The sequence below is a fragment of the Vicia villosa genome, unplaced genomic scaffold (assembly GCF_029867415.1).
Source record: "Vicia villosa cultivar HV-30 ecotype Madison, WI unplaced genomic scaffold, Vvil1.0 ctg.000939F_1_1, whole genome shotgun sequence".
In the NCBI taxonomy this organism is placed as follows: Eukaryota; Viridiplantae; Streptophyta; class Magnoliopsida; order Fabales; family Fabaceae; genus Vicia; species Vicia villosa.
Genome location: NW_026705421.1, coordinates 164,479 through 175,315, shown reverse-complemented (window position 1 = coordinate 175,315; position 10,837 = coordinate 164,479). Strand labels below are relative to the sequence as shown.

At 35.3% G+C, this 10,837-nt stretch overlaps 1 non-coding gene and 1 pseudogene across 1 annotated transcript; both read left to right on the top strand.

The window, feature by feature from the left end:
• The first annotated feature begins 5,359 nt into the window (after positions 1-5,359).
• Positions 5,360-7,036, top strand: LOC131632408 (uncharacterized; annotated as a pseudogene).
• A 3,364-nt stretch (positions 7,037-10,400) lies between these two features.
• LOC131632414 (U6 spliceosomal RNA) lies at positions 10,401-10,503 on the top strand. Its single transcript, XR_009293001.1, has one exon. It is a non-coding gene; the product is annotated as a U6 spliceosomal RNA (small nuclear RNA).
• The last annotated feature ends 334 nt before the right edge of the window (positions 10,504-10,837 follow it).

Genomic DNA, 10,837 nt, shown 5'->3' with positions numbered 1-10,837 from the left:
TATTCTAGCTGTGTAGGCTTCTTTGCAGGTATTCAATATACTTTCCTTGAAGGGTGATAAGGATTCCTAAAAGAGGATCCAATATGTAATCACTTCGAGGGGAGGAAAAGATTCCTTCATGAGGATCCACAATGTAATTGCCTCGAGGGGCGGAAAGGATTCCTTTGTGTGGATCCAACATGTAATAGCCTCAAGGGGCAGCAAGGATTCCTTCATGAGGATCCAACATGTAATCGCCTCGAGGGGTAATCTTGGTGACATTATTTCACTCAATGCTAACTTGCATGTAAATCAACAATAGTCTTAAAACTTGAATAAAGTGAGGGTCTCATTAAAAAGCATGTGCCACTTTAATAACACGGGAAAAAAGTACCCTCATGAAAACATCATTATCCATACCCAAACGGTTGGGAATATCAATCGCCTAAAATACCCATCAAACAATTTTAAACTAAATGAGACCCATTGTCTTGACTAAACCTTCTCGGAGGGGAATCCTCATTCTCATCCTTCACGTTTTCCTCTTTTGGAATGACAAAGCCTTATTCTTTAGGAGCCTCTTATGAGGGGTTACCTTTACGTCTATGATGTTCACCCCTATGGTTCTTATTTTCTTCAACTTCAAGCTTTCCATATAACATTTTTTTGAAATCTTCTAGCCCCCTAGATAATACTTACTTGCATATCTGGGAGCGGGTACTTCATATATAGATACAAGAAAGATATGTGGACCTATTATCATATAACACAATAAGGGTGTGTCGTTGACTAAATATCTCACTTTGATCTGCTTGGCGTTTTCTTTTGTCTCAGAGATGATCATTTAGTGTTGTATAACCCTTCACTTACACCAGCTCGCATGAGAACCCTACCAAAGATCCCTAAAAGGGTTTGAGGTTATCGAGATCTAAGTGAAACCTCTCAAATTTATCCTATTAAAGGATGTCAGCAAAGCTCCTTTGATCAATTATGACTATTTAATCTCCCATTTGTTACATTGAACAAAGTTCACTATGTGTTCATCATTATGAGGGTGAATATCGGACGCATCTATCACTGAGAAGGTAATATTGGCCTTTGGAGATGTTGATTTGCTTGCTTTGAAGTCAATAGGGGACTATCGACGACCAATATTTGACATATGTATCTTTTCTGCATCAAACTGGTTTCACCGCCTCCGGTGAATCCTCATTCGATGGCGTTGAGCGTGTGGCATACTATCCTTTCACCTTTCTTCCTGCTCAAGTCTTCTCCCTAAATGGTTCTAGAAAGCCCATGGCAGTCTCTCCCCTAGGGCTAAGATTCCCCTGATCCTCTATAGGGGCTACTCTTAAAATACTTCTTTAAGTGTCCCTCATGGATCAAGCATTCTATCTCCTTTTTGAGATGTAAATAATCCTTTTTGCGGTGCCCCTTGATCTTGTGGAACTTACAGCAACTGTTAGGTTCTGATCCCATGACACCCCTTTGTGGTTGATGTATGAGGAATGTTATACATGTGATGAACCTCTCTCCATATTTGTTCTCGGTGAGTGTTCAAATATATGAAGCCATCCACAGGTTTTCCACTTCACTTGAATGTTGTTTTGTCTCTCATGGACAACACGTATTAGTTCATTCGTTAACTGTCTGCATCAAGAGTGTGCTCATTTGTATCATGGGCCTTCTTCTCATCATTACTTTCCTCTCTCTTGATATAACATTATGCTAGCGTTACTACTTTATCTAAGGACGTCGATAGTCTTTGGGCGAGATATTTGTTGAAATGTCTTGTCCTGTGCCAGTTCTGAAATGCTCCTACGAACATTTCCTTGTTTATATGTACTACCTGGATTGTTGCTTTACTAGAGTGGACGGGATACTCCTTTAACAACTATGATGGCCCCTGCCATATATTGAATAGATTGGTGGCGATCAGCTTCGAGTGCTTGCTTGCGGCGAATTGGAGGACTAGATTCTTCAACAGATCTTGATATCTCGTGATGGGAAGTTTGGGGAAACCCATATACCCTCTTAAGGCTGCATCCATAAAAGTTTCGGATAATGGCTTGCACTTCAGGGACTCAGGTGCCCCATTATTGATGGCCATTTGAATGCTGATGGAGGCCACATGCTTATATGGATCCATGCACCCATCGAACTTAGCCAACAATGGCAGCTTAAAGTTCTCTTAGACGGGAACCTCCCATATATCGTCGGATAGTGGGTTGGGAATCCAATACTTCCATTTCATCCACCATATCAGTTTTTTACTAGCGTTGGTGAATATGAAGAACATTATCTTTCAAGGTTTGGTTATGGCGACGAAGGTCGTCCACAGAAGCGAGCATCTCCAATATGAAACTTTCAATGCTGTCATATTCTTCGGTTGCCAGAGTAGTCGTATTCTTGTTCACCATGATGTGGGATAAGTACAAAGACAATAATCTGGTTGAACATTGTGAGGCTGGCCGAGGCCAATTTTATCGGGGAACCACGGTGGACACCAATTGTACTCTCAATATCATTATACTAATGTATTTATAGTTCTAGAAGTCTGAAACAGAGAATTCCAATAATGTAGCAACCATTCTAGGAGTGAGTGGTTGATTCCTTGAAATCTAGGAAGTGAGGTTCAAGCGCTTCGTATATTTCATTTAGTACTTCATAGGTTCTATTTAAAAGTGTTATTGATTTAGTATAAATTTTAAGAATGAGAAATATGGATATTTAAATGGTAATTTTCATATATTTAATGGATTGGTCTTCATAAATTGCATTTCTTTAATATTTAAATTTTGTTTACATACAGTTTTGTTAGCATAGAATTAAAATTGAAGAATGAAGAGTTGACCAAGGACATCTTCCACTACTCCGGTGGCGCGGGCATTGCTTCCGTTCTCCAACTGAATGATTAAACCTGTATGCTATAAAAGACCAAGATTATGGTTATTATAAACAGAAGTAGGCATAAAATTAATGCCCACTCCTAAATCAAGCGTGCAATTCTCGAATTTACTATCCCCGATGGTACAAGGAATAGCAAAAGTTCCCGGATCCTTGCACTTTTGTGGCAAGACCTGAGTTAGAGCAGAAACAATTTCAGATGATGGATTGGGCTGAATGAAAGCAAAAATATTTCTTCCCAAGTTGACTTTATCATTTCCCTTTAACCTCCTCTTACGTGTAGACAAATCTTTCAGAAACTTTGCGTACTTCAGAACCTGTTTAATCACATCAAGAAGCAGAATATTTATCGCAACCTTTCAAAATACAACCGGTATCTCTCTTTCTTTGTCTCCCTTGTTAATCCTTTTATTTTTCAATACTCTATGTGGGAAGGGGACTGGTGGTACATACTCATTTTCCTTATTTTTTCAGTTTCTACCACAATAGAAGAAGGTTCAGGTGAAGAAGATTCAGGTGTTGCCTCAAGATTTTTTTATATTTTTTTTGGGTCAGATTCTAAATTTTTTCCGAATCTCAAGGAAATTTCACTCACATTAGGGTCTTTTGGATTCACAACTGTTTGGGCAGGAAGTTGGTTCGATCCTTGGGCTTGCTGCATGGCATTCATTGAAGTGGCAAGTTGTCCAATCTGTGTCTGGAAGGTCTGAATGCTAGAATCAGTTCTTTTTGGTAATGGAGAGTGTTGGCATCAATTTGCTTGACAAGATCCTCTAATGAAGGTCCGAAAGGTGCAGGGGTCGTAACTTGGGGAGGGTTCTGTTGTTGGCTAGACTGCAGATTCCCATATCGAAGGTTCGAAGGGTTCCTCCAATTGGGATGGTATTTGTTAGTGGACAGGTCAGGAGTGTTATACCTGTTATGATTGTTACCTTGATTGTAAAGGTTTGCAACATAAGCTTGAGGCAACTCAGTGATAGACTCATCTTATAAAATAGGACATGTGTCGATCGGGTGCTCAGGAGAAGTATAAATACCACACAAGTTTGATGCTTGAGTCTTACCTACTGCCAAGTGTTTCACTAAAGAAGTAAGCTCGTCAATTCTTGTTTCTAAAGCTTTGCTGGAAGAAGAAACCTGAATCTCATGCACACCCTTGGACTAGACATAATTGTTTTGAGTGTACTCTTTTATGTTTATTTTTCCATTATTCAGAATACATCAAATAGTTTTTTATCCATGGAAAATTCTATCTCTCTTCCGCTGACAGTTGTCAACACAAACCAATACCCAAGTCCCAAGATAACAGACACGAGGTTATACAACAAATAACTCATTCAAAACCTTACCATAAAACTCAGTGAAATAAAACCATGATTAAAGGGAAAAGAGTGTAATAGCATACAACAAACTTAAAAAATTTCATGACTACCAAAATCTAAAATGTCATGACTAACAAAATATAAGTTTAATTTTTCACGGGATAATGTTTGGAGATTTAAAAGATATAGTAACCTATTGAGAGTCAGATTTTAGCCAAGCTTTTTCATAATCAAATGTATTAATTATCCTTTTAATATAACACATTTTAGTTTTACACCATGGACATATAAATAAGATGACGCGGCAAGGGATAAAAACATAAACCACTACAAATGGAATGGAACAAAAGCATAACTCGTCCAAATAAATGAGAGCAATTTTAATTTTTTGAGATTCTTTTATAGTCAAATGCTAAGAAACTGTAAAACTAAAAAAAAATTGATTAAAAGGGTGGAATCACAAAGGGACTCATTATTCAGTCCAACAATTAATATGGAAATATTGATTTTATTCAGCATGATTCACAAGTTTTTTCATTGAAACTATTTGACAAATATAAAATAATGATAAATATATATATATATATATATATATATATATATATATATATATATATATATATATATATATATATATAATTTCCTGTTATATTTTCTTTTTAGATGTAATCTAAATTTGACATAAATTTGCTATATTTAAAAAAAGTTTCTCAAACAAATTTGTTTTTTAGATATTCAATTAATTCTTAACAAACTTATTAATTTTGTTAAAAATACTTATTTATAAATAAAAAAACACCTCAAACACCAACAAAAAAACATGATTTAACATATACGCCAAGCTAGCAAAACCGTTAGCAAAGATAAATATGAGTTTTAACTTTTTTTAAAGTTATGACAACTTTATATTTTTCTACTATAAAATTAGAAAACATGCATGACTCTCACATCTTCACAAAGCTATATTCAACAAATTTCAATTTTGAATTTATTGAAAGTTTGATAAAGTGGAAGCCTTCATTATGATTCATTATATGGTATACATTTCCTTCCATTAACTTCCACACTTCCAAACTCTTATTTAAATATTTATCTATTATTTTATTATTCATATTTGATATGTAACAATAATAATTTATGTGTAGGTAAACATGATATTGATCTCTAAAGCATTTATATTTTTGTTACCAATGATGGTGATGTTGTCAAGTACAACTTACTCACACATACAAAATTCTCCACAAATTAACAAATCAGCAACATATTTGTCATAAAAGTTTGAAGTGGGCCTTGGAGATGTTATAGCTACAAATATATTCAATATTGAATTTCCAAATGGTCATATTGGAGTCAAGAGCTTTGATGTTGATCTAGTTGATGAACAAGGGAATTCGGTTCCCTTGTATGAAACATACATCCATCATTGGTTTGCTGTAAAATTTCATGTAAGTAAGGATAAGAATAAATCACACAATTATACTGATCATACCAAACCTTTTGAGGATCCCATTTTCTTAAGAAATGATGGAACTTGCAATGGCGGTATACTTCCACATATATGGGGTTTGGGAAGTGAAACACGAGGAACAAGTTCAAAACTTCCAGATCCTTTTGCGGTTGAACTTGGAAACCCTGCAAATATTACAAAGGGTTGGGAAGAGAAATGGTTATTTAATATCATGGTCATTGATACACGTGGAACAGAAAACATAAAAAGTTGTAGTGAATGTAGGTGTGACCAATTTAATCTCCCGGAGAATTTTTATAATACGACATACGACATCCATGGAAAGCCATTGACCTCCAAATATATAGGAGGAGTATTTTGTTGTAAAAACAACTTCCAATGCAAATTGAAAAAAAGGGTTTCAAGCACCAAGGAGAAAGCTTGCTCTAAAATACAAAATAACATGGGTTGACTGGGACAAACATCAAATTCCAGTTAAATTCTATATATTAGATTCCACTGATCGAGTCATAATAAATGGTTCTGAAACAATCCATGATTGTCTGGTAAATAAATTATTTAATTTTTTAATTTCGTGGTTTATTAAATTATCATGATCAAGATATAGCATATGTGATTTAGCTTAGTCATAATCAAAAAGAAGTTTAAGAAAACTCTTGTTATTATCACAATATACTAACAATCACTATTTTTGTGTATAATTAAACTCAACTGAGTTCTAAGGTCTTGTGATAATTGTTTTTAATTACTTTTTACGTCCAGAGAAAATGATTAACAAATATTTTTTAATATGATACAGACTGAGTATACTATTCCAGAAAATAAAAGCAGTGACCCTGTCCATGTTCAGAAAGCAAGCATCCCTATGAAAAAAGGTGGTTATCTTATATACGGCACTACTCATGCACATACTGGCGTTGTTAATGCAACACTATATGGACAGGTAGAGCTGAATATAAATTTGATTGAGTTATATTAAAATTCATTATGTTGGCTTAAATTTTTTCTTAAATGATATTTATTTTTCTTGATTTTGTATATAGACAAATTAATCTTGTGATAATGCATGCATGACTACTATTTATTAAGTCATTTATTTTTTCGATTAATAAATTAGGATGGAAGGACATTATGTACATCAACACCAAGATACGGAACGGGAAATGAGGAAGGATACGTTGTTGGAATGTCTGTATGTTATCCAAAACCAGGTTCAATCAAGATTAATGATGGGGAAATTGTGACAATGGAATCCAGATATAAAAATGAATTTCTCACTGAAGCTATGGGGCATATGTACTTCTATTTGGCTGATCGACTACCACATACAACACAGACATCATTTTCCTATGATGTGTAATTGTTTAATTTAGAGTTCTCTTTATGATATATTTTATTAAATGTGGCTTGTTGGCACAAGGTGATAAAACATTCCTCAGTGGAGATTGACTCTCGCGCTCAAAACCCTGTACTATTTTTCATTAGCCTCTCTAGACTTTTCCTTATGTTAATAAAATGCAATTTTCTCCATGCATTAAAGAGGAAATATAAAGTGTTCAATAAATGTAAAGAATAAAAAGGAGAATACCTTATATTTTCAATATAAAAAACAAGTGAATTGAATTTCTTATGCAACTTTTATCCTTTTTTCAATTCTGATTTTACGATTAAATTCAAGATATATGTGCAACAATGCATGTGGACAAATTCCCCATTAAAAACAAGATTACTCCAAGACCCCATCCTTATGTTGAGATACTTAATCATAATGGTGTTTGCTGAAACATTGTCAACCGTTATAGTCAATATTTGACTCAACCCCTAACTTCTTAAGTAATCGTCAACATATTTCCCAATCAAGTGTCACGAGTGCCCCATGATTTGACAAAAGTTGATTATTTTTTATGCATCTTCCACTCACTGTCCACAAAATGTACGATCAAACTCATGTAACTTAAGTTTTGAGTTGAAGTCCAAGTGTTAGTGGTCAAACAAACTCTTCCACAATTTGACAAGAATTTTTTCAATTTCTCCTTTTCTTCAAGGTAGAGCACCCAAATATCACGCCTCAATGTAGATCGTGATGGGATAAAAAACCGAGGCTGCAAGGTGATTAATAGCTTTGTAAACATTTCATTCTCCACAAAACAAAATGGAAGCTCAACACACACAATTTTTTTCACAAGTAGCGCTCGAAATTTCTCTTGATCAAATTTAGAATAGCTTGGCGAACAAACTACTTGCCCTTATGTAGTGGTTTTTCTCTTTTTGGTTGCTTGGGTTGCTTGGGTTTTATCATGATCATAAGCAGTGCATCTACCTAGATGAGTTTGCATACCACTTGTTTCATTACTATACTTCCTTTTTGTAGCCCTTGCTGTAACTTTCGTAGAGAGAAATAAGGAGTCGTGGCTTCATGGAGAATTATTCGGGAAGTCTCAGCTGACTGGAGAGAATATAGGAGAACTGGGCTTCATGGACTTAAGCTTGAACGAACTGGCTTACGTGTAAAAATAGAATTCTGGAGAACAAAGTTGTGGCGGTGGCCACAACATGTGTGGCGAGGGCCACAGTTACTTCTATACATGGAGAGGGCCACAGAAGTAGTGGCGAGGGCCATAGTCTTTTGTATCGAAAATTTCTTATCTTTTCTTCCAGAATCCAATTCTTTCTCATTTCTTCGCCAATTCCTCTTCTTTTCTCGTGCATGCTTAGTGGAATGGAAATCCCTGAAACACACTAGAAATACCAACATAATATAACACAAAGAACTAAAAACGGTAACATAAATCATGCAAGTAAAGTCGAATATGCGATGCAGTTTCGTGTTATCACGACACATATTGGTTCCTTCGTGAACTGTCTGCATAGAGAGTGTGCTCTTTTGCACCACGGGCCTTCTTCTCATCATTAATTTTCTCTCTCTTTATATAACATTATGCTTGTCTTACTACTTTAGCTAAGGACGTCACTATTCTTTGGGCGAAAGATTCGTTGAAGTGTCCTTCCCCGAGCCTGTTCTGAAATGCTGATATTAATATTTCCTTGTTTATATGTACTACCTGGATTGTTGCTTCGTTGAAGCGGGCGAGATACTCCCTCAATAACTCTGATGGGCCCTACCATATATTGAACAAATTGGTGGCAATCAGCTTCTGGTGCTTTCTTGCGCCGAATTAGCGGACTAGCTTCTTCACCAGATCTTGATAACTGGCGATGGGGAGTCTGGGGAGACCCACATACCATATTGAGGTTGCATTCCTAAAGGTGTCGGACAAGCGCTTGCACTTCAGGGACTCAGGTGCCCAACTAATGATGGCCAACCTGAATGTTGATGGAGGCCACATGCTTATGTGGATCGTTGCACTAATCAAACTTAGCCAACAATGTCGACTTAAAGTTCTCTCGGATGCGCACCTCCCAGATATCGTCTGATAGTGGGTCGGGAATCCAATACTTCCAATTCATCCACCATATCAGTTTCCTACTAGCGTTGCTGAATATGAAGAACATTATCTTTCAAGGTTTAGTTATGGCGACGAAGGTCGTCCATAGCAGCGAGCATCTCTAGTAAGAAACTTTCCTCGTTGTTATATTATTTGTTGGGCAGAGTAGTCGTATTCTTGTTCACCATGATGTGGGATGAGTGCAAAGACAATAATCTGGTTGAACGTTGTGAGGGTGGCCGATGCCAGTTTTACCGGGGAACCACGGTGGACGCTAATTGTACTCTCAATATCATTATACTGATGTATTTATAGTTATAGAAGTATGAAACAAAGTATTCCAAGAATGTAGCAACCATTATAGGAATGAGTGGTTGATTCCTTGAAATCTAGGAAGTGAGGTTAAATCGTTCCAACACATTTCACGCACGACCGCGTGCTATGAGCGGATACGTTAAAATTAAGGCGAAATATTAGAACAAAGAGCGTTCGATCCGAGAGAGGGACACTCGAACTAATGAAAAATGCGACTTGAGAAGGATGGAGGGCTTGGAGTGTGCTTTTCGCCCGCCCTGGAGACCTCTTTCATTTATACCACTAAAATTTATAATAATTTTTAATGAACATTTTATTTTAAAAGTGTTATTGATTTAGTATAAATTTTAAGAATAAGAAATATGAATATTTAAATGATAATTGCCATATATTTAGTGGATTGGTCTTCATAAATTGCATTTCTTTAATTTTTTATATTTTGTTTACTTACAGTTTTGTTTTGTTAGTATAGAATTAAAATTAAAGAGTGGAGAGTTAAAATGAATGTCAGGAAATTAAATGTTTGCTGATTTAGATTTTAACCAATTAAAAAAAGAGTTTAATTGCTATGCACTATCAATATAAAAAGTTTTACACCATCACTGCATCATGATCATTCAAGTATATAAATTTTAGAAAATTTAAATTAAAGTCAAACATTACTATTTATTAACGAGTGTGATTAATTGAATGTGTAAAACTTATTTACACTTTAAGTGCATTCTAATTAATTGTTAAAAAAAATGTTGATAGTTTAATAAATAAAATAGAGATAGTTTATAAATAAATATAAAAAAATAAAAGAGTGAGGAAGAAACAAAACTTTAATTTTTTATTGATTTTTGGGTATAGTTAGTGATTGTGATGGCAATGCATTGCACTTGAGTTGTATCAGAAGTCCCACACCGGTTACATTTGCAAGTTATTTAGTGTTTATATAACACACACAATCCACTTTCTATTGTCCCTTCGGGGACATCTGATAAAATTGGAACGATACAGAGAAGATTACCATGGCCCCTGCGCAAGGATGACACGCACAAATCGAGAAATGGTCCAAATTTTATTTTGATTTTTTTCCATCTGCTTCGTTTTCGTTTTACCTTCTTCCTTACATGTGATGATTCTTTTCGCTGCAGGTAATGATTTGTCTATTCTGTGAATTTTTGTCACTCTTCAAGCTTATATGTGGAAGGTAACATTAGGTTTAGGGTTGATCAAATTATTTTTGTCACTCTTCAAGCTTGCTTATATGTGGAAGGTAACATTAGGTTTAGGGTTGATCAAATTCTGAAAACTTATGTATTTATTTGCTTATATGTGGAAGGTAACATTAGGTTTAGGGTTGATCAAATTCTGAAAACTTATGTATTTATTTGCTTATATGTGGAAGGTAACAT